The 24,604-nt window shown below is 39.0% G+C and overlaps 1 pseudogene across 1 annotated transcript; it reads left to right on the forward strand.

The window, feature by feature from the left end:
• The first annotated feature begins 6,365 nt into the window (after positions 1 to 6,365).
• Positions 6,366 to 10,216, forward strand: LOC143578975 (DNA topoisomerase 2-like; annotated as a pseudogene). Its single transcript, XR_013143371.1, has 9 exons — positions 6,366 to 6,391; positions 7,584 to 7,936; positions 8,018 to 8,204; positions 8,275 to 8,324; positions 8,448 to 8,865; positions 8,945 to 9,137; positions 9,258 to 9,334; positions 9,432 to 9,591; positions 9,666 to 10,216. The product of XR_013143371.1 is annotated as a DNA topoisomerase 2-like (transcript).
• Positions 10,217 to 24,604: the final 14,388 nt, after the last annotated feature.

The raw sequence follows: 24,604 nt of genomic DNA on the forward strand, positions 1-24,604 counted from the left end.
CATGTGCATGTAGGTGATTAATATGCTTGTTGTTAGTTGGATTATGGATTGATAACTAGATTGATGTTGTTGCATGATTCATTGTTGTCTTTGATTTGAATTAGAACACAAACCCTAATCTTGTATGTATGGTGTGATTGATATGCATGGATAGTAGTTATAGTGTCTAGAGGGTTATATGGATGCATGATAGTTCATAGATTGTTATTATGTTGAGTTTTGATGTGAACAGATTCTGGACAGAATGTATATACGATGTTTAACTGACTGTAACGAAGTGTAAACGTGAAAATTGATTGAGATTGTGGGTACTGCAGTAAACTAGGTTGAGTCTAGTTTCTATAAAGTATAAATTCGTAATTTTTGGATAAGTGGAAGTATACTTTTATGATTTTACAAAAACGTGATGCAAAGCTGAGCTGTTAGACCTGCTGTTAGGTTATGTTGTAAATGTTATATCTCATGAACTACGAGACCAATTGGGTTGGTTCCACTTCTGGAAGTTGACTCATTGAGTTAGGAACCAAACCCAAGTGGTCTTGCATTTATTGGATTTTTCGTATAACGGGAATTGCAAATAACATTCTGTTGCACATAAATCTGACTGATAAGAGTTTGCTGTAATGTTTTGGTCATTATAAGAAAAATATGTGGAATAAAGATAAGATAAAATATGTTCTGGAAACCTGAGATATGTATGCTTCTGTGGTAATTTTTGGTGAATTAATTGAGACGTTATAATCAGTGAACTAGTGCAATCTTTCAAGTAGAAATTCTGTCATAACGAAACTAGCTGCTGAATGGTGTAGGATTGCATGAAATATGATAGTTTTTATAAAATTGTTGTATTTTGACCAAAATACCCTTGCGGGGAATAGTTGTTAGTTGATTGCCATGAATTGACCAAATTGCCCTTTATGGGGAATAATGGTTAGTTAGTCTTTGTTTGTTGACCAAAATGCCCTTACGGGAATAATTGCTAGTTAATTGTTGTGTGTGACCAAATTGCCTTTACGGGGAGAAATTGCTAGTGATATACATTATTAGTACGTGACACGAAAGTAATTGCTCACTCATGTATCGTATCACAATTGTACTTGTGTAAGTCACACACGACTCACAAACGAAACACGAAATCTGTTACGTGCATAGGAATTATGTGCCGAGTCTAGAGACTCGTTAAACGTACCGATACTTAGAAAATCTCTTTGTTATTTAGAACGCTAGAGAGTTTCTACGACGCGCATCACTTGGTGATCTAGATCGGGATAGTCTTCGCAAACAGTGAGTTTCACTTACCCCGCTCTTTGAACTGTTTTCAAACGTTTTTCACTTGGGGGAGATAACATACTCCGATAAACATATTTTCTGAGATAAACGCATATTTAAGATTTTGTTATAAATTATATATCACTTGTAAAGGGCTAAGCGGCAAACGTAACATTTGAAGTCCCACACATCGGACCGGTTAATATTTGGAATAGCGAGTCACTGTTGAGTAGTACTACTGGGTTTGACAAACCCCACCCGACGTTAAGCTCAACTGGAGGTTGAGTGGGTGTAATTTTGGCTAACACTTACCATGGTCTGGATTGACCTGGTGACGGGCACTTGATAAACAGTCAGCTTCGGTCGCGAACCACTTAGCGATACTTGTTGTATAGATTAGCTACCTATCGATATATAATTTGACATAACACTATCTGGTAATGCAAAACACTTAAACGTTGTAACGTGGTTACACAACACTTAAACGTCGTAACGAGGTTACGCAACACTTAAACGTCGTAACGAGGTTACGCAACACTGAAACGTCGTACGAGGTTACGCAAAACGCTAAACGATTTATCTTATTTAACTTGTGAACTCACCAACCTTGTGTTGACACTTTTAGTATGTTATTCTCAGGTAGCCGAGGCGGGCGCGCGGTTTAGGAGCATGCATTAAATGAAAACACTTTTATTCTGCAAACATACTTTTAACAGTTATCTTTGGTTTTAAGTCGTCCTGCGTGACGCAGCTTTTGAATTAAGGTTTTTACGCTTCCGCACTTATTTACATTTAAACGTTTTTCTTTGGTTTGATTATAACTAATGATTCCGATCCTGCCAGTTCACACCCTCTGACGGTAAAACTCCGTTAGTGGATTTTGAGGGTGTGACAGTTTTTTCGAAGACGTTTCATTAAAAAACGTCTGCGCGCCCTCTTCTTGGTGCAGACTTGGACCATAGTCTTCCAACCTCTTCTAAACTCATTATTTCCATCAGATATCAATTAAGTTATTAAGTTTTTGTTAATTGAATTCTTGTTAATTGATTTGTTCAATTGAGTTGTTAATTGATTAGGTTTTTTTCTTTTTTGTTCAATTATAATTTTGCATAATTGTTCAAGTATTATTAGTTTTTAATTGAAAAAAGTTTGTAGAAAGTTAAGGATTATAAAAAGTCTATAGAAAGTTTTTGTTGAAAAAGGTTTATAGAAAGTTTAGGTTTATGTCATCGGCTTGTGAGTTGTTTTAAGCTCGAGTTTTGTCTCGTTTCATTCGTTTGTATATGAACTATCTATTTTCGAAAACAATTGAAGAAACTTTTGGAGGAAAAAACATTCATGTGGAAAATTGTTTATGTAAGTTTTATAATTTGCTAGTTCAGAGATATAAAATTTGGATTTATATTTTTAATTGTTGCTGGATAATTTGTGTTTTTGGTATAGAAGCTTATATTGAAAGTTTTAGTAGTCTGCAGACATTAAAAAACAAACAGTCTTCTTTTTGCAGAGTGCAGAGGTTTGGTCCTCCTCTTATGCTACAGATGTCTGCAGATGTGGTCCGCAGACTGCAGACATTTTACCTCTGAAAAAACAAACAGCACCTTAATGTCTTCTGCCGTTTGTTAGCCAATTACTAGACTTGTTTTATTATTATAAACTATTATTATACTCATCTATCTTGTATTTGTTTTTAAATGCTATTAGATAAGATCTCTCGTACTTATTCAGTTATTTGTTTATCTTGTGACACCCAATATATTATCATTTATGGATGAACCTACTTTCTTTATTTTTTCTTAAATGAACCAAAACTAAAGGTGGTATGTTTTAGTGTTTGTAAAATATGTTAATTCAATTCATTAACTTTGGGATTAAAAGAAATGGTGGGCTATGAAGCTGAATTGTGAGGTGGTAGCAGGCTGCATTTGTGGATCAGAAGGCCCAACGTGTTGCCTGTTCTTTTACCGCGTCCAGATTGTGTAGAAAAAAAAAAAGCTGTCCAGAACCGGTTAACCAGAAATCAAACCAGACCGGTTCATTTCTAAAACCGGTTCCCAAACCGAACTAAACCGCCGGTTCATATATCGGTTTAGTTATTTCACAATCAAACCGGTTTTTTTTGTCTTAAACCGGTTTAAAACTGAACCGGTTCAGAACAGTTTGACTAGTTCTATGATTAAACCGGTTTCTAAACTGAACCGGTTTGGGTCAAACCGATTTTTAATATGCCAAACACAAACCGGTTCGGTTTGAAAAAAAAAACGGTTCTGTACACCTCAAGTCCGGATGATACAGGCTACAAGAGCATTCACCATCCTCACCTCTGTGTTCAAAAAAAAAAAAAAAACTTTTTAAAAATGTATTACATCTCATCAACCATTTCTCTGCAGTGCACTAAATTATAAAAAAAGGGCTTTCGTTAATCCTCCATCAAATTATGTTTTAGGAAGAGAAGATGGTCTTGGAAAAACTGTCTCCCACTTGGTGAATACCTGTTGCTGATCAAGTCTTGTACTTGTGAACAGCTGTTGTGACATGTTTATAGTGAATCACACATGAGGGTTGTTAAACAGTGAATTTAAAGGTCTACAATAGCCATAGAATTTGTTTGATAGCTGACTGTGTATTATCTCTACTGGCCTGCTGGTTGTGCACGCATAAAAATGACAAAATAGTAAATATTTACGAGCAAAATACAGATAAAAATAAGGAATAAGAAGTTAGAGTTTTTTAAACGAAAGACAAAATTTTGAAAAATTATGAATTTTAGTTAAATTATAGGGAAGAAATGATGGATATGGTGTGAATTCTCTAAAGTATACATATGTAGCTAGGTAGTAAAAGAAATGGAAAAAAAATATACATGCAATGTATCGAATCGGATATCCGTTATCTTGTAGATAAGTGCCTTACTGATTGGGCTAGATGGTTATTCTGTAGTTTTTATTCTAAGATAAGTTTATATATAGAATACTTATATATTTTCTAAAAATTAAAGCCCCTCGAAAGAGTGGGTCGTGTGCGGTTGCACACTTTGCACATAACCCCGGTTGCCTTGCATTGATCATCAATACAAACCTAAATCAAAGGTGACGAAAGCAAAATATATCGGTGAAGTAGTTGATTTATTTTACTAAAGTAATAGGTTTGTTAAGAGAAAAACGACTTATAGGTCCTTGACAATGGGCTACATGGATTTTAGGTGTACAGCCATATAAGATGGTAGAACTAGGTTTATCTCTCATAATGGTGTTCAATGTAAGCGGCAACGTTTACATTTGTGGTGACTAGATCCGTCATCTCAAATGACTGAATCCAAGTTTATTCCCTTAAACAACGTTTCGTCATGTGGCAGCGTACGATGAAAGCCGCCATATGAGATAGTCGGGTTGAACTCCATATTTTTAATTATTGCAAACTCACGAGTGTACTCATTTGAAGACGCAAAGATGGTTTGAAAGCCATGCAGTGCAAGTTGATGGTATGTGGCATCTTTTGAACACTATATTCACTATTTTCATGCAGAGTAAGTCAAGACATATTTTGAACACTGCATATAAATATGACCAAAACACTTGATCACCCCCTTTTAATACCAGGCTCTTCGCCATTTTGATATAACATATTCACCTGTGTGACTAGTGTAAATGCAAAAGATCATCAGTTGAGCATTGTTTAAGTGATACGCTCTCAAATGAGAATGAAGGAGTGTGTTATAGGTTTTCAGAATATTAATAAAGGTTGAAGGCTGGATTCAGAGCCGTCTTGAGAATTTGAATACCTCGGCCGAGCCGAAATAAAAAGGCCCATAGCCTTAACGAGAAAAGAAATATACAAGCTAATTTTTTTAAACGAGGCTTAATGTTATAACAATAACATTGAAAAATATATTATTAAAAAATACCATAATAACTAACGATTAACCAATGATTTTTGAAACTCTCCTAACATTAGAAAAAAAAATAGCTTGGTCCCTGGTGGCAAGCTTGGTCAACCGTGGAGAAGCCTGGTTGTTAACAACGAACCAACAGTGGAGGTCAGCTAGGTTGGTCGTTGTTCAACATTCGTAAAGAAGGAAGGAACCAAAGAGAAATTTCAATCGACCGCCTTTTCTTTTATTTTGCATTGGGTTTTTATATAATTTTTGTAGTTTTTAGTTTTAGTTTAAGTTTTAGTTTGGGCCCAAAAATTTAAACTTGATTAAATGGATTATGGATAAAAAGAATTTAAACTTAGTTTTTAGTTTTAGTTTGGGCCTAATAATTATAAAATGGTAAAGAACAATTCATATTTTCTAAGTTTTATATTTTTAAATGTATATATAAAAAATATAGATACAAAAAGTTTTGGCCCCTAAAAATTGGGTGCCCCGGCCGACGGTCCGACCGGCGCCACCCTCCAGCCGGCCATGGTTGGATTAATATAATTTTACGGGAAGTTCATTTATGTTCGTTTGCTTAATAAATGAATGAAATGAACAATAAATTTTGTTCGATTAGTTAAACAAACAAACATGACAAAGCCCCTGTTCATTCAATTGTGTTCGTGAACATTCGTTAACAAGTTAATTAACTTTCGCTCATGTTCGTTTGTATATGTTGTTCATGAAAGCTTTTTATAGATTTATTTATTTCATATAAACATCATATATTGTTTAACTCATACCCCTAACATAAAATAGAAAATTATATTATCACAATGTTTTTGTATTGTTCCATTCCCTTTCTTATTATTCATATTGATTGATATACCTGTCTCAGTATTTGGCTCCGTTGATTTTAGTTGTGTTTAGGGATGAGCGTTTTCGGTACGGGTACCGAATTCGGTACCGATTTGGTACCGTCGGTACCAAGTTTTGAGTTTTCGGTATCGGTACGGTACCGGTACCGAACCGAACATTTCGGTACCGGTACCAACAATTTCTGAATTTCGGAATCGGGATTTTCGGGATCGGTACCGGTACCATCCCAATCTCATCCCTAGTTGTGTTCATGAAAACATTCATTTCCTCAGTGGCGGAGCCAGGAATTTTTTTATACGGGTTCAGAATTTTTTGATGTTTGATTTTATTCCGGTGTCAAAGTTTTTGGGCCCAAATGGGTCAGGTCGGGTCGATCATTCGGTTAGATAAATAAAATGCAATATTACTATCATAATTGTTTTTTACGCGTTTTTATGTTTTGAAAAGTATCTTCAATCGCGACTTTGAAAAGTAACCCACTCTCAATATAACAAATACAAGCATCATTCATATAATCGTCGCCTAAATGATTACGCAAATCCGACTTCACATGCTTCATTGAAGAAAACATTTCTCAAGCGATAGACCAACAAGTATTGGTTGTTGGCGATGGTTGAAACCTTGAGGCGAACGACGAAGGCGATGAGGCGATGGTCATCTGGTCGTTAGAAAGAAGCTGATCGGTTGCTGAGTTGATGACCGATGTCTTAAAAATGTTAACTGGGTAGGGCTTATTGACCCATTCTATGAGTATTTTGGGCTTTTTATTAATATATATATATATATATATATATGTATATATATAATAGGGTATTGTTGGCCCATAATGTTTGTTATCATTTTTATAGTTTTTTAAAAAGCTTTTTATATTTTATAAAAAGAATATTCGTTACTAAAAAAATATAACAAAACTTTTAATAATCAATGGGTTCGAATATACTTTTTTAAAACGATACTGGGTTCGTTCGCCGAAAAAGAATGGGTTCGCTCATTAATTCAACACTGCGGGTTATATATAAAACCGAAAAAGAACTGGGTTCGGCCGAACCCGATGGTAATGATGTGGCTCCGCCACTGCATTTCCTTAATGAGTGCATTTATTGATAACAACTAAATCTAACCCTGCAAACGTTTTAGACATGAAAGCAAACTAAGTGTTTGGAATTATATCTGTAATTTTTAAATCTCAGGGTTTGAATCCATAGTTTTTGCAAAACCACATTGATCATCTGCGCAATTTAACATTTATACTAGTTTTGATTGTATTTCTTAACAGGCACATTCCAATTCTAAACGAGTGCATTTTTTATTATATTATATTTTTATCTAATACATTAAATATATATTTCTATAAAATTAATTTATTTACATATAAATTATGACAACATTAACTGAATATTCTGTAATATTTTATGTGTAAATTTTTTAGTTAGAATTTAATAAAAATGTAATATACTGATTTAGAAAATAATAAACACGCTGAGCTCAGGCTTGACTTGTCAAACCATTATGTCTGACCGAGTACAACATACTTTTGTATTTATCATTGATTTTTGATCACTTTTTTAAATAGGTATATTCCAATCATACCAATGGTTCTGGTGAATGGAAGTGAAGGAATTGGGATCTGGGTGGAGTTCATTTATTCCAAATTATAATCCACGTGATATTATTGCTAACCTCAAGCGCATGTTAAACGGAGAAGAAATGGTGCCAATGGATCCATGGTATAAGTGGTTCAGAGGAACAATTCAGAAAACCACATCAAAGGATACTGGATACACCACTGTTGGCGTTTACGAGGAAAACGAGGACAATAATACCCTTTCTATAACCGAGCTGCCAATCCGAAGGTGGACTCAAGAATACAAGGAGTTTTTGGAGGTTGCTTCACTTGCAGGGAAAGATAAGGAGCCTTTCATTGAGGTAGATTAAAGTTTTAAATCTTGAATATGGTTTATTTTAATCATGTGTTTTGTGTTGGCATTGATAAGCAGTATTTTGCAGGAATATAATGCTCATAATGATGATACCACTGTGCACTTTGAAGTGATCATGACTGCAGATCAATTTAATAAAGCAAAACAAGAAGGGTTGTTGAAGAAGTTTAAGCTAACGACTATTTTAAGCACTAGTAACATGCATCTGTTTGATGCTAATGGTGTGATTAAGAAGTATGATACCCCTGAACAAAGTAAGTATGATTATATCTTATAAAAAGGTTTTTTTTTAGAATCTTTATTGGTTTACTGACAGATTGTCAGTTCTTGAGGATTTCTTTTACCTTCGTTTTGAATATTATGAGAAGACGAAGGTAAGTTGATAAACATGTATGGTACATTAGTGTTAGAGCTTATGAGCTGCGCTTATTTAGGCTTGGCCCTGGCTTGTTTACAAGTTAGATTTTTAACGGCCCTACTTTTGCTATGTATAACAGACAGCTCTGCTTCGCGAGCTTGAAAAAGCATCAGTGATGCTGGAAAACAAAGTGCGCTTCATCGGTGAAGTCGTGAAAGGAACACTTATTGTAAGCAACCGAAAGAAAGCCGAATTGCTTGCTGAACTGAAAGTCAAAGGCGGTTGACCATGTTGAAGGGAGTGAAGAAACGGAAGAAGAGGAAACTGATGACGTGGTTATTGAAGAAAAGCCCGCTGCAGGGACCACAAGCAAAACCATTCCCGGAACCGAGTACGATTACTTGCTTGCAATGTCGATTGGAACCTTGACTTTTGAAAAGATGCAACAGTTGATAAATGAAAAGGATGCAAAAAAGGCTGAGTTTGATGAACTCACAAATACGCCTTCAAAGTCTTTGTGGTTAAGGGATCTTGATGCTCTTAGTCACCAACTTGATGTAAGTTTTTTTTAATAAAAATATTTGATTTTTATTTTTTGGTTTGTTTAAATTTAGTGTTTTTTGTTTGCATGATTAGGAACAAGATAAGAGAGATGCTAAAGATGAAGCTGAGAGAAGGAAGCAGCAAGAAAAAGGTAGGTCTAAGGGTCCTGGAGGTGGCAGGAATGCTAGAAAGCCTCCCAGAAAGGCGGTTGCTAAAAAGCCTAGTGCCACGCCAGCAGTTGTTATAGAACCGATGGACACATCAGCAGATTCTGCCATGGAAACAGGTATGTCAAAAATTAATGGTCTTCTTCCTTCTCTTTTTAGTTTTTACATGGAGGTGCAAGCGAATCGAATATCGGTCATTTATTTACTTGAAACTCTAGTACTTAACTTTATATTTATAGGTAAAGCTAATGTTTTTGCTGTACCTAAACCAAGAGGCAAACCAGCAGCCCAAAAGAAAGCTCCAGCGAAGATCAAAGTAAGATCATCATGACATTCATATTTTCATGATATTATTGCAATGCATTTTGTTACATGCGATTAGATTTAACTGTTTATAATATTATTATGATCAGGGAAAAGCTACCTTGGTAGATGAAGATGATGAAGAAATCCCTTCACTAGCGGAACGTATGGCCAAACAGAACATTCATCATGCACTGAATGATGATGACATTGTTGAACTCGAAGATCGATTAGCCCGACACAACATCGAATCTTCTCCAGATCAAGAAGGTAAAAACTCAATCATTTCTTTAATTTGTATGCAAATCTTGTAAGTTGTAACTAACATTAACACATAATTACAGAGGTTCCCAAAAAGAAAGCACCTGCAAAGAGAGTTGCAGCTGCCAAAAAGAAAGCCGCCATCATTTCCGATGATGAAACCGAAGACGAAATCAACTTGAGTGACGACTCAGACTTCGAAGTCGTAGCAGCCCCACCAGAGGGGATAAAGAAGGTTGGCCGAAAACCAGCAGCAGCCGCCAAGCCGCCAGTGGCAGCCACAAAGAAAAGAGGGGCGGGCGCCTCTAAGGCGCCAAAGCAAACAGCCGGGCAGAAGTTGATTACTGAGGTTTTAAAGCCGGCTGTGGAAGCGTCGCCTGAGAAGAAGGTTAGGAAGATGAGGCCGTCACCGTTTAACAAGAAAAGTGGGTCGGTGTTGGATAAGATGAATAAGAAAGATGATGATGAGGAGGAGGAGATGGTTGGAGAGCCAAGTGGTGGTGAAGTGGCTGCAAAGGCTAGGCCACAGAGGGCTAACAGAAAGAAGATGACTTACGTGATTAGTGACGATGATGAAGATGAAGAGGTTAATGATGAAGTGTCTGAGGATTCTGATTTTGATGATGATGAGTAGGTAGATATGATCATTCAAACCGGTTCCAGGAACCGAACCGGTAGACCCGAACCGGAACCGAACCGGTTCATACCGTTTTTTGTAGAAACCGGACCCTATCTGATTCAACCCGATGATCTGTGACCGGTTCTTGCGTTTCTGAGTGGGGGCGGGTAGGAACCGGTTCTAGCCGTTGGATCGAGTATAGCCGTTGGAAATCGTTTTTTGGCCGTTTTTTGACCGTTGGGGTCAAAAATAGCCGTTTTTTGGCTCCCCCAAACACCCCACTACTAGTATAAATAGGTATTTGGTGTCATGGGTTCATCACAACACTCAAAACGCAAACCCGAACGCAAAAAAATACAAAAAAAACGCTATTACAACGTTTTGAGTTCTCTAATTTCTTGTTTTCTCTTCTTCTATATTCATATTTGTTGTTATGGCTGCCTCACAATCATCGGTTGGTCAAGGTTCCAACGCCGAACCAAGTTTCGTTCGTATTGTACCTCATAATCGTAATCAAGAGATTTGGTGCAATTGGGATTTGGTTGAATTGAGTGACCATTCATTAAAGGCTCGGTGCAAGTTTTGTTGGGTTTATTTAAACCCACTTTCGAATTCAAATTTGAAGAAACACATCGAAAAACCGTATTGCAAGACGTTGAAAAAGAACGTCGATTCGCAACAAACGCAAATGGATAGTGAAGGCGGAATATTTACATACCAAATTGATCGAGTTCAAGATCGTATGGCGAAGTTTGTGATTCAATAAGCTTTGCCGTTTAGCCACTTCGACAACCCTCGCTTAACCGCCATGATTCGAGATACGCTTCAACCACAATACACTCACGTAAGTCGTCATACTCTTAAACGTTATTGTTTAAAATTGTGGAAGAAGGCCAAAGAGGTACTAATTGCATATTTTGAAAATATAAATACGGGAATAAACTTAACTAGTGATGTTTGGTCGGCTCCACATGGTCTACCCGAATCTTATCTTTGTGTCACCGCTCATTGGGTAGACCCGTCATCGTGGGAAATGATGAAACGCACCATTGCTTTCGAACTCTTTGAGTATCCACATACGAGAGATAATTTGTTTAAAATATTAGATTATGTTATAAAAACTTATAAACTAGAAAATAAAATATTTTCAATGGCATTTGATAACGCGTCGAATAATACATCGGCGGTTGATAAATTAAAATTAAAATGTACGTCGATGCAATGGTGTATTTTTTCACTCAATGTGTGTTGCACATATCATTAATTTAATCGTGCAAGACGGACTTGCTTCGGATGAGGTTACATCGGTTATAAACGATTTTAGACTAATGATACATGAAGTTTTTAAGAAAAGTAAAAAAAGACAAATGGATTATAGAAAATTTTGTAAAGATACGGGAAGAAAAGCTTTGGGAGCTAATTGGGATGTACTTCATCGATGGAATTCCACTTGTATAATGTTTCAAAGTGCTTTGGAACAAAGAGAAACTTTACAAATGTTTCATTCTAGTCTTGCCGAGAATGATTTGGCAATCCCCTTTTCAAATGAGAAATGGGAAATTATCAATGACTTATCGACTTTTATTGAAGTTTTTAAAACATCAACTACGAAACTATCGGGAACGTATTATCCGACAAGTTCCTTGGTTCTTTCGGAGTTATTTTTAATGGTTAACAATCTTAAAGAATTTGAATATAAAAGTTAAATGTTTTCAAACATCATATTACCAATGAAGTTTAAATTAAAAAAATACTTTCTTGAATTGCCACCGGTTTTTACTTGCGTCGCCGCTTTAAACACAATGTTAAATGTTACGGGGGTTGAATGTGTGATAGACGAAATTTTTTCAGCCTTAGATATGCATGAAGTTGAACCAAACTTTTCAACAGAGGCAAAAAATTATTTTAACTTGAATTTTAAATTTATGTATGACTTTTATTTAAATAAATATGGGTCAAACATACACATGCCTATGCCGGGGGGGTCTTCATCAAGTTCAAGTGCTACTAGAGTACGAGATCCCATGATTAGCTGTGACACCCGGTAATTTCCCAATCCCATAAACCAAGTAATCAACCTAATTATTAGGCAAATATGTTATATGCGCCATGCGCGAGCGCGCCATGTTAGAATCAGCGCGTGCATGTTATATGCGCCATGCGCGGATGTTTTGGCTTTATGTTTTCATATAACTTAACTTTTTGCCATATGGGTGGACGCCCCGCCTGATGCTAAGGCGGGTGCATCCCAAATCATTTATGCGCGTGCGGAAAGGGGGCTAACCTCCCTGCATGGCGGGAACATTGAAAGCTAGTTTGTCTGAAGCTCCAGGATGGAATTGACTTCAACATAACTGATCACTATGTTGAAATACCAAGACCTCATGGAGAATCTACAAATGAAACTCAACGTCCCTGACTGCGAGAAGGTTACGCACCTACCCGCAGCAAAGAAACAGCCTACACGCAGAAAGCTATACGCGCAAGGCTACACGCACAAAACACAGTATTTCTCAAGTGTAAGGGGATTTCCCCCCCCCCCCCCCGCCCAGAAGGGACCAGTAGCGTATTTCAGATATTTTTACCTTTTGACTACACACTGACAACAGTACCAGGAAAAGTATACCATAACACGAAATGTCAGCTGTCAGCCGTACCTACTCCCACCAACCACTGTCCTGCATGTCCTGTCAAAATCAATCAGAATCTTTTTAACCACTCCTTAGGACTATCACCCCCATCCCTAAATAAATAACAATAAATCCCATACTTTGTCATCATTACACCTAGATATGATAAGATTTTAATCCCCTAAATCAAGGGATTGTGTTCCCTTGAATTTGCCTATAAATATGTATCAATCATTGAATAAAAACATCACACAAAAACACTCCAAACTCTCTTAAAATCTGTAATTCTCTCCCAAGCATCCGTTTCCATCTCCGTTTCCTTCGCTAGGTAAGCCGAAACTTTACTTTTCTGACCAACCCTTATATTCTTCGAATTCTTGATCTTAATATACATATTTCTTGTTATTTAATCATATTTTAGACTCCCAATTTCGAGGCTAACACCAAGAAACCCGAAACCCCGATTAATATCTTAACAAGAATCACAGGTGAGTCTCACAGCCCCTATTTTCACTATTTTCACTGTTTTTAAACTGTTTTCGGGGCGAGGGACACGTACTTAAATTATGCTTTATCATGGTACTCTTACAAGTAATGAAAACGATTATGTGTTTAAATTATGTTTCTTTATGGAATATTTTCGAGCAATGCAAACGGTTATCTATGGTTTTCGATGTGAGTGCGATACGAGTAAGTGATCACTTTACCATTGGAACTCTAAGGGTAGGGACTACTGTGTTTGATCAACCCACTCGTAGGGGTCACACCCCTTGCAAAGACGGGTGCCTAGTATGTCACGGGGTAGTACTATGGGATTGAGCCCGCTCGTAGAGGTCGCACCTCTTACAAAGACGAGCGCCTTGTTTTCCGGCACAACGTCCGTGCGTGACCCGTGGGATGGTATATCTAAATTATTATAGTGGCAGCGCCACGGTTTTCAGGAACGTCCGTGCGTGACCCGTGGGACGGTATATCTAAATTATTATAGTGGCAGCGCCACGGTTTTCAGGAACGTCCGTGCGTGACCCGTGGGACGGTATATCTAAATTATTATAGTGGCAGCGCCACGGTTTTCAGGAATGTCTGCGCGTGACCCGCGGGACGGTTTTATCAAGAATATGTTATCAAAACTATGTTTCAATACGGTTTTATCAAGCATATGTTTAAACAATGTTATCGGAAATATGTTTCAATATGGCTTTATCAAGATTATGATGCAATACGATCTATCAAGTCACCAAAACTTGTGAACTCACTCAGTTTATACTGATTCAAATGTTTTTACGTGTCTTTCAGGTGATAGGTAAGTAGCGCAAGGAGTCACACATAGAGCACTTCACGCAGAACATCCATAAAATTAGCTTTTTGGAAGATTTTAGTTCTATCCCATCCACACGTGCAGTTGTTCCCGCCGTGTGAAGGGATATGGCGCGGAAATCTTCAATGATTTTCATACTTGGATGTTTTTATGTAATTCTAAATGTAATGTATTTTGTACTAGACATTTCATGCGCAATGGAAATTTTATTTTTCTTAAATGTTTGCAATGACCCGTGCTTGAGTATCAATTCCCACTCGCGCGCGCCCGGCTGTTTCCGCCGTTTAGGGCCGGGTGTGACAGATTGGTATCAGAGCACTGGTTATAGCGAACTAGGAAAGAAGTTTTAGCCTAGACTATAACCGTAGGGGAATCGCATGAAATATTTTGCAAAGAAAATATTTTCAAAAGAAACCACACACGCACTTAGGAACACGGGTCACACAATGTCTAGTGAACATTAAGGAAAAAACACTATGTGCTCAGGGTACATGCGCTAAGTTTGATAAATTTTTATTCTCTTTTTAAGAAAAACAAGAATGCCTCCAACCAGAGCCAAGGGAATTACCATGACGCCCGAGGAACTCGCAGAAATAATCGCGCAGGCGATCGCAACGCATGAGGCCAGCAAGGCCGAATCAAGTCAGGGTCGTCAGGAGACCGAAACCCCAGAACCCGAATCAGGAGCTTTGGACAAAGGATGCTCCTATAAGACATTTATGGCCTGTAAGCCTTGGCCATTTAAGGGCACCGAAGGGGCCATTGGGCTCTACAACTGGATCGACAAGATGGAGACAGTTCTCTCCATTAGTGGATGTAGTGAAAACCAAAAGGTCCTTTACGCGACCTGCATGTTTCAAGAAGCGGCCTCGTCTTGGTGGAAGCTTCAAACGAAAACATTGGGGCGAGAAGTTGCTCTCCACAGGACCTGGGAGGAGCTGAAGGAGATGATGATGAAAAAGTTCTGCTCTCGCGCCGAGATTCAGAGTCTACAGCAGGAATTTTGGAACCACACCATGGTAGGAACTGATATCGACGCCTACAACAACCGTTTCAACGAGCTTTGCCAGTTGGTGCCAGATATGGCAAACACGGAGGAGAAGAAGATCGAGAGGTATATCTTTGGGTTACCTCATGTTGTTAGGGTTCCGTTCAACGCCGCAGCGCCTCCAACCTTTGATGAGGCAGTAGCGCGGGCTATCACCCTTACAAGGGATACGGTCCGTGCGGGCATGTTAACTGCGCGCGGAATCGAGCAACGAACCTCTGATCCCAAGAGGAAATGGAACTCTCACCACCGAGGGTCTGACTCCAAGCAGCCACCATTTAAGAAACAGGAGAGCGTAAGGGCTTACGCAATTCAAGCCGCGGAGCCACCACGAAAAGTGTACAACGGGCCTCACCCATGGTGCAGCAGATGCAAGTATCACCACGGGGGTGAATGCGCAAGCCTTGTATGCACCAAATGTAACAAGCCAGGGCACAAGACGATGAATTGCCATGCCAAAGAAACTGGGGGAAGCGATCGCTGCTACGCATGCGGGAAGCCAGGACACTTCAGTCGGGATTTCCCGCAAAAGAGAAACCAAGCTCGCGGGAGAGCCTTTGTGATCGGCGCGGGCGAAGCCAAAGAAGAACCGAATGTAGTAACTGGTACGTTTCTACTTAACGACCATTTTGCATCTGTCTTATTTGATACTGACGCTGACCTAAGTTTTATATCCACTGAGTTTAAAAACTCCCTAGGCCTAGCAACCAGTAGGCTAGACACGCCTTATACTATAGAACTAGCTTGGTAGGCAGTTATGCGCGAGCGAGAGGACTGAGCAATGCGTATTGGTCATGGGAGGTCACGGATTCAATATTAACTTATTACCAATAGACTTGGGAAGTTTTGACATTGTGGTAGGTATGGATTGGTTAGTCGAGAACCACGCGGAAGTTATTTGCCATGAGAAGCAGGTTCGGATCCCACTGTTGAGCGGAGAAACCTTGGTAATTCAAGGGGAAAGAAGTGGAGTTGCGACAAAACTCATTTCGTGTCTAAAGGCGCGCAAGTGCCTGAGGAAAGGATGCTACGCCTTCCTGGCGCACGTAGTAGAGAAGAAAGGAGATGAGCGAAAGATTGAAGACTTACCAGTGGTGCGCGAATTTCCGGAAGTTTTCCCTGAAGATTTGCCCGGATTACCTCCGCCGCGACAAGTCGAGTTTCGAATCGACTTGGTCCCAGGAGCTGCGCCAGTAGCTCGAGCACCCTATCGACTAGCTCCATCTGAGATGCAAGAGCTATCCAATCAGTTGCAGGAACTGTTGGATAAGGGTTTCATACGCCCAAGCTTTTCACCTTGGGGAGCTCCAGTGCTTTTTGTAAAGAAGAAGGATGGTTCCTTCAGAATGTGTATTGACTACAGAGAACTGAACAAGCTGACAGTCAAGAATCGGTACCCCTTACCGAGGATTGATGACTTATTTGATCAATTGCAGGGATCCAGTTATTATTCGAAGATAGATCTACGGTCAGGATACCACCAACTTAGGGTCCATGAGGAAGACGTGCCGAAGACAGCCTTCCGAACTAGATACGGCCATTATGAGTTCTTAGTGATGCCTTTCGGGCTAACTAATGCGCCGGCTGTATTCATGGATCTGATGAACCGTGTGTGCAAACCATACTTGGATAAGTTTGTGATTGTGTTTATAGATGATATTCTGATTTACTCCCGAACCAAAGCTGAGCATGAACAACACCTAAGACTAATTTTGAAGTTACTGAAGAAAGAAAAGCTGTATGCAAAGTTTTCTAAATGTGAGTTTTGGCTTAGAGAAGTTCACTTTCTCGGTCACGTTGTAAACGAGAAAGGAATACACGTCGATCCCTCCAAGGTCAAAGCCATCGAGAATTGGGAAGCGCCAAAAACACCAACTGAGGTGAGGCAATTCCTAGGACTAGCTGGCTACTATCGACGTTTCATTGAGAACTTCTCCAAGATAGCTTTACCTCTGACCGCGCTAACCCAGAAAGATAAGAAATTTGATTGGGGCGAAAACCAGGAAGCAGCGTTTCAAATGTTAAAGCAAAAGTTATGTAGTGCGCCAATTTTATCTCTGCCCGAGGGGACGGATGACATCGTCGTCTACTGCGACGCATCACATCAAGGACTCGGATGTGTCCTTATGCAGAGAAACAAAGTCATAGCGTATGCCTCTCGTCAGCTCAAGGCCAATGAAAGGAACTACACAACGCATGATCTGGAACTTGGAGCAGTTGTTTTCGCGCTAAAGATTTGGCGCCATTATCTTTATGGTACGAAGTGTTTGATTTTTACGGATCACAAGAGCCTTCAACACATATTTGATCAGAAGGATTTAAACATGAGGCAACGAAGATGGGTTGAGTTATTGAATGATTATGATTGTGAAATAAAGTATCATCCTGGAAAGGCGAATGTGGTAGCAGACGCTCTAAGTAGGAAAGAGCGCGCAAGGACGCTACGAGTTAAGGCTCTAAGATTGACCATTCGCGCAGATCTCACTACCCGCATCCGAGAAGCTCAACAAGAAGCCCTGAAACCAGAGTTTGTCAAGAACGAATCCCTTGGGGGTATGAATAAGAATTTGGAACTCAGAGAGAACGATACTCGATATTTTGCTAACCGCATATGGGTCCCTCTCAAGGGAGGATTGCGCGAGCAAGTGTTAAACGAAGCTCACAAAACGCGATATTCTGTACATCCTGGCGCAGACAAGATGTACCAAGATGTTAAAGCGCTGTATTGGTGGCCCAATCTGAAGGGCGGCATCGTGACGTATGTCAGTAAGTGCCTGACGTGTTCGAAGGTGAAGGCTGAATACCAGAAACCGTCGGGGTTGCTTCAACAGCCAGAAATTCCCATGTGGAAGTGGGAACAGATCTCTATGGACTTCATTACCAAACTGCCAAGGACACCTGGGGGTTACAACACGATTTGGGTTATAGTAGACCGACTAACTAAGTCAGCACACTTCCTGCCGATCAAGGAAACCGATAAGATGGAAAAGTTAGCCCGATTGTATATTCGAGAAGTAGTTTCAAAGCATGGAGTCCCGGTGTCCATCATTTCTGATAGAGATAGTCGGTTCACCTCAAGATTTTGGAGATCGTTACAGGGGGCTTTAGGTACTCGTCTTGACATGAGTACGGCTTATCATCCCCAAACGGATGGACAAAGCGAGCGAACCATTCAAACATTAGAGGATATGTTGCGCGCATGCGCAATCGTTTTCGGAGGTAGTTGGGATACTCATCTCCCATTGGTTGAATTTTCATACAATAACAGTTATCATACAAGCCTCAAGGCTGCGCCGTTTGAAGCCCTGTATGGGCGCAAGTGTAGGTCCCCGCTGTGTTGGGCTGAAGTGGGTGACAAACAAATGACTGGTCCAGAATTGATCCAAGAAACGACGGATAAGATTTTTCAGATACGGGATCGCCTTAAGGCAGCGCGCGACAGACAGAAAAGCTATGCTGATGTGAGAAGAAAACCATTGGAATTTCAAGTAGGGGATAAAGTGCTTTTGAAAGTCTCTCCATGGAAAGGAGTCCCCCGTTTCGGCAAGCGAGGAAAGTTGAACCCGCGATACATCGGACCATTTGAGATCCTGGAAAGGATCGGTCCAGTTGCTTATAAGCTCCAATTACCCGCCGAACTTAGTGAAGTTCATGACACGTTTCATGTATCCAACCTCAAGAAGTGCTTATCTGATGAAACGTTAATTCTACCATTGGACGAGATTCATATCGACAAACAACTACACTTCATAGAAGAGCCTATAGCAGTAACCGATTGGAAAGAACAAAAGTTGCGAAGGAGCCGGATCAAGTTAGTGAAGGTTCAATGGAACTCAAGGCGTGGGCCTGAATTCACTTGGGAAAGAGAAGACCAAATGCGCAAGAAATACCCACACCTCTTTCAAAGCATAGCTCCCGCCAGCAACGCCTCCTAAATATCGGGACGAAATTCTTCTAACAGGAGGAGAATGTGACACCCGGTAATTTCCCAATCCCATAAACCAAGTAATCAACCTAATTATTAGGCAAATATGTTATATGCGCCCTGCGCGATGCGCGCCATGTTAGAATCAGCGCGTGCATGTTATATGCGCCATGCGCGGATGTTTTGGCTTTATGTTTTCATATAACTTAACTTTTTGCCATATGGGTGGACGCCCCGCCTGATGCTAAGGCGGGTGCATCCCAAATCATTTATGCGCGTGCGGAAAGGGGGCTAACCTCCCCGCATGGCGGGAACATTGAAAGCTAGTTTGTCTGAAGCTCCAGGATGGAATTGACTTCAACATAACTGATCACTATGTTGAAATACCAAGACCTCATGGAGAATCTAAAAATGAAACTCAACGTCCCTGACTGCGAGAAGGTTACGCACCTACCCGCAGCAAAGAAACAGCCTACACGCAGAAAGCTATACGCGCAAGGCTACACGCACAAAACACAGTATTTCTCAAGTGTAAGGGGATTTCCCCCCCCCCCCCCCCCCGCCCAGAAGGGACCAGTAGCGTATTTCAGATATTTTTACCTTTTGACTACACACTGACAACAGTACCAGGAAAAGTATACCATAACACGAAATGTCAGCTGTCAGCCGTACCTACTCCCACCAACCACTGTCCTGCATGTCCAGTCAAAATCAACATAATCTTTTTAACCACTCCTTAGGACTATCACCCCCATCCCTAAATAAATAACAATAAATCTCATACTTTGTCATCATTACACCTAGATATGATAAGATTTTAATCCCCTAAATCAAGGGATTGTGTTCCCTTGAATTTGCCTATAAATATGTATCAATCCTTGAATAAAAACATCACACAAAAACACTCCAAACTCTCTTAAAATCTGTAATTCTCTCCCAAGCATCCGTTTCCATCTCCGTTTCCTTCGCTAGGTAAGCCGAAACTTTACTTTTCTGACCAACCCTTATATTCTTCGAATTCTTGATCTTAATATACATATTTCTTGTTATTTAATCATATTTTAGACTCCCAATTTCGAGGCTAACACCAAGAAACCCGAAACCCCAATTAATCTCTTAACAAGAATCACAGGTGAGTCTCACAGCCCCTATTTTCACTATTTTCACTGTTTTTAAACTGTTTTCGGGGCGAGGGACACGTACTTAAATTATGCTTTATCATGGTACTCTTACAAGTAATGAAAACGATTATGTGTTTAAATTATGTTTCTTTATGGAATATTTTCGAGCAATGCAAACGGTTATCTATGGTTTTCGATGTGAGTGCGATACGAGTAAGTGATCACTTTACCATTGGAACTCTAAGGGTAGGGACTACTGTGTTTGATCAACCCACTCGTAGGGGTCGCACCCCTTGCAAAGACGGGTGCCTAGTATGTCACGGGGTAGTACTATGGGATTGAGCCCGCTCGTAGAGGTCGCACCTCTTACAAAGACGAGCGCCTTGTTTTCCGGCACAACGTCCGTGCATGACCCGTGGGACAGTATATCTAAATTATTATAGTGGCAGCGCCACGGTTTTCAGGAACGTCCGTGCGTGACCCGTGGGACGGTATATCTAAATTATTATAGTGGCAGCGCCACGGTTTTCAGGAACGTCCGTGCGTGACCCGTGGGACGGTATATCTAAATTATTATAGTGGCAGCGCCACGGTTTTCAGGAATGTCTGCGCGTGACCCGCGGGACGGTTTTATCAAGAATATGTTATCAAAACTATGTTTCAATACGGTTTTATCAAGCATATGTTTAAACAATGTTATCGGAAATATGTTTCAATATGGCTTTATCAAGATTATGATGCAATACGATCTATCAAGTCACCAAAACTTGTGAACTCACTCAGTTTATACTGATTCAAATGTTTTTACGTGTCTTTCAGGTGATAGGTAAGTAGCGCAAGGAGTCACACATAGAGCACTTCACGCAGAACATCCATAAAATTAGCTTTTTGGAAGATTTTAGTTCTATCCCATCCACACGTGCAGTTGTTCCCGCCGTGTGAAGGGATATGGCGCGGAAATCTTCAATGATTTTCATACTTGGATGTTTTTATGTAATTCTAAATGTAATGTATTTTGTACTAGACATTTCATGCGCAATGGAAATTTTATTTTTCTTAAATGTTTGCAATGACCCGTGCTTGACTATCAATTCCCACTCGCGCGCGCCCGGCTGTTTCCGCCGTTTAGGGCCGGGTGTGACATTAGCCAACACCGTTCGCAACGTAACGGCTAAAAAACAAAGGGGTAACACCCCTTCAAGCGAACTAGGAAGGTATAGTGCAAATGATTACTCTATCGGTTTATCCGAAGAGGAATATGGCACTTTTGATGTTTTGGCTTGGTGGAAGGTAAAGGAAACCGAGTTTCCGATTCTTGCCACCATGGCCCGTGATTTACTAATCGTCCAAGCTTCTACGGTAGCTTCGGAATCCGCCTTTTCTCTTAGTGGCAGGGTAATATCGGTGAGAAGAACAAGACTAAATTCGGAGTCGGTGGAGATGTGCATTTGCTTAAAGGATCACTTGGACTCAATCGATCGTATTCAACACGTAACCACTCTCGAAGATGAAACACCACTCGATGTTCGAGTGCACGACGAACAAGAAGGCATTTCTACAAGTAATTCTGAGGAAGAAGTCGCCGCTCAATAATTACGACGAACAAGAAGGCTTTTCTAGAAATAATATGTCACAACTTTATATTTATAAGTTTAATGTTTTGTTAGTTTGTTTTTGAAGATTTTAAAACATGTAACCTTTATTTGTTTTGAACTTCTTAAAGTAAATAAAATGAATTTTATGTTAATTGTTTTTTTTATTTTTCATGCTATACAAATACGAATCGTAGTTTAGAATCCAAATTGCAAACGAAAAACGAAAAAAAAAAAAAAAATTTTTACACTGTAACCGGTTGGAACCGGTTACAGTACAGGAACCGGTAAGAACCGGTTAGATAGTTTAGGGGTCCGAGGGTGGGAGAACCGGTTCGGTTCCCTAATCGGTTCGAGCCTGGAACTGGTTTATAATGGGGTTTTGAATATAGGAACCGGTTAGGAATCGGTTCCGGTTCCTAGTCCCAAACCGTTTTGAACATCTCTATGAGTTGGTTTGTGAGTTTGAATTTGAGTTTTAAGTGGTGGGAAATTTGTACTTGTTTTCCTTAACTTGTCTTCATGAATGATAACATTTGTAGTGAGTAGGTTGTTAACTCAGTAGTTCCAATGCTTTTGGATTACAAACAATTGCATTTTTTTCTTAATTAGAATGACTTTGTAAAATTTGTCATGGTGAATCACTAAATCTGCAATGATTTCTTACTTTTGTAAATAAGTTTTTAATTAAATAGATATTTGATTATTATGAAATTTAATACTTGTGTAATTAAATCTAGTTTAAGCTCATCTTGTGACTTGCCTAAATTTGGCTTGTTAATAAGTTTATAATATTTGCAAAAATTGGATTGTTCCTTAACTCTTAGTTTGGGTTATGTCTGTATAGTCCTGTTTCCTTGTGTATTTGTAATTCTGTGTGGTATTATTTAAAACTTGTTAAAAAAACAAAGTGTTTAGGAAACTTGAGTTATGGTTGCTCGAATCATGTTGCACTAGTTAATCTTCCCGACTTAATGGCTAGTTTAAAGCTCCATAATTTAAAATCGTACTTTAAAACATAGTCCGCATCACAAATCATCTACTAGATTTTTAATCCAACTTTTAATGAATTAATGATAAATTCAAAATCTGATTATTTTTTTTTAAATGTACTAAATCAACTTATAGATCAGAAATTAATAAAACTAATTACAACTCAAACTAGTTGAATTCACTTGCCATCTTATCCATTTATTTCTATCTCCAAAACCTATGGTGCAAACAACATCCACTTTCCTAGATATTTTCTTCTAACAAGTAACATGTCACATTAACTCATTGTTTTATTATCCACTTTTCTCTTCAAAAAGCCAACTAAAAACACCTTCCACCCACCCCACTCAAGTATCTTAAAATAATGAAATCAAATACTCTAATCCTTTTAACTCCATACCCATATGGCATCCTTCTCAATAAGCCCCCCATTCCACACATTAAGATCAAAGGCCATAACTCAAGATGTGGCCAACCCAATGAACCACCGAACTAGACCCACCTTTGTGGCTTGCCAAACGCGGGTTCCGTTCGATCCACCAACCGATCAGGCGAAAGATGGCAAGGATAAGAAGCAAAGTTTCATGGAGGTTTTTGAGGGTGTGAAGAAGCTTGGGAAAGTGTTGAAAGAAAGCTTGAGCCCAAAACGCAAAGGGGATTGGAAGGATTTGGTACTCATGAGTTTATCATTTGCTATTTATGTGTACATATCTCAAAAGATTGTATGTGCTTATTGTGCTTGGATGCATGTGTTTGAACGTCATTGGTAGCTAATTTACATCCATTAAGAAAAGTTACAACTTTTAAGGGCACAAGATACAATTGTTTAGTCACAAGTTCTTAAAGTAGTCTTGTTGTTTTATTTGTATCTATTTTCGTTAAGTGTAGTAATGATGTTTAAAAAGTAAAATTATTTGGATCTTTGTTTTCACTTTATGTTAAAGGTGAAAGAATAACAAAAATGAATAATAAAGTTAGATTCAACATACCATTTGTCCTATTTAAACGGTATGTTTAATGAATGGGAAAATTCTTAGGAAATAAATTGCTATGCAAAGGGTACTTATGTTTGAACATTTCATATAAATATAATTTAAGAAATAAATCACTAGGTGAATTAGACCTCTTGACATCGAACTCTTCTTGAGATTTTCAAGAGTTTAGGCCAAGTGTTTGTAAACGAAAACAAAATTTTATACAACGATATGGAATGTATTTTTATTGTTTATTGTTATACGGGAGAGTTAACGTATACAAAAGGAAAACTAAACTACATAAAAGAATGAAACAACCGATGAATGACACATTAGTCATTCTTTTAAGTCTTCATTCTTCATTAGCATTTCTTGAAAATAGTCGTTTGTTGTATCAACACTTCTAGATTAGTTGATTGCTATTTAGATTAGTCTAGAGCAATCTTTTACTCATTATTTTAAGTGAAGAAGAAATGATCAGTTGTTTGGTCTTTGACACATCCACACTTTTCAGGCTTCAACAATCTCCCTCGGAGTGATAATATCACAATCATTTATTTACACTTCACTATTTATTCTCTATACATCATTTCTCTAATTTGTCCTTTAAGTTGTAGTTCAAATTTCAGTGGAGAGGTGCCTTCTTCATATCTTTCAAAAGGTCTAGCAAGCCCTTTTGTTCTCCAAGTACCGGTCCAAGTAATTCATAGAATATCATTTATTTTCTCTCCATTTTCGCACTCTTATGGACTAGATGAGTCACTTTTGTTATGCCTCATCTAATTATCTCTGGTTTTGAAGC

This window comes from Bidens hawaiensis, unplaced genomic scaffold (genome assembly GCF_021521415.1).
Source record: "Bidens hawaiensis isolate Kalapana, Puna unplaced genomic scaffold, B.hawaiensis_p1.1 tig00029414_1, whole genome shotgun sequence".
NCBI lineage: Eukaryota > Viridiplantae > Streptophyta > Magnoliopsida > Asterales > Asteraceae > Bidens > Bidens hawaiensis.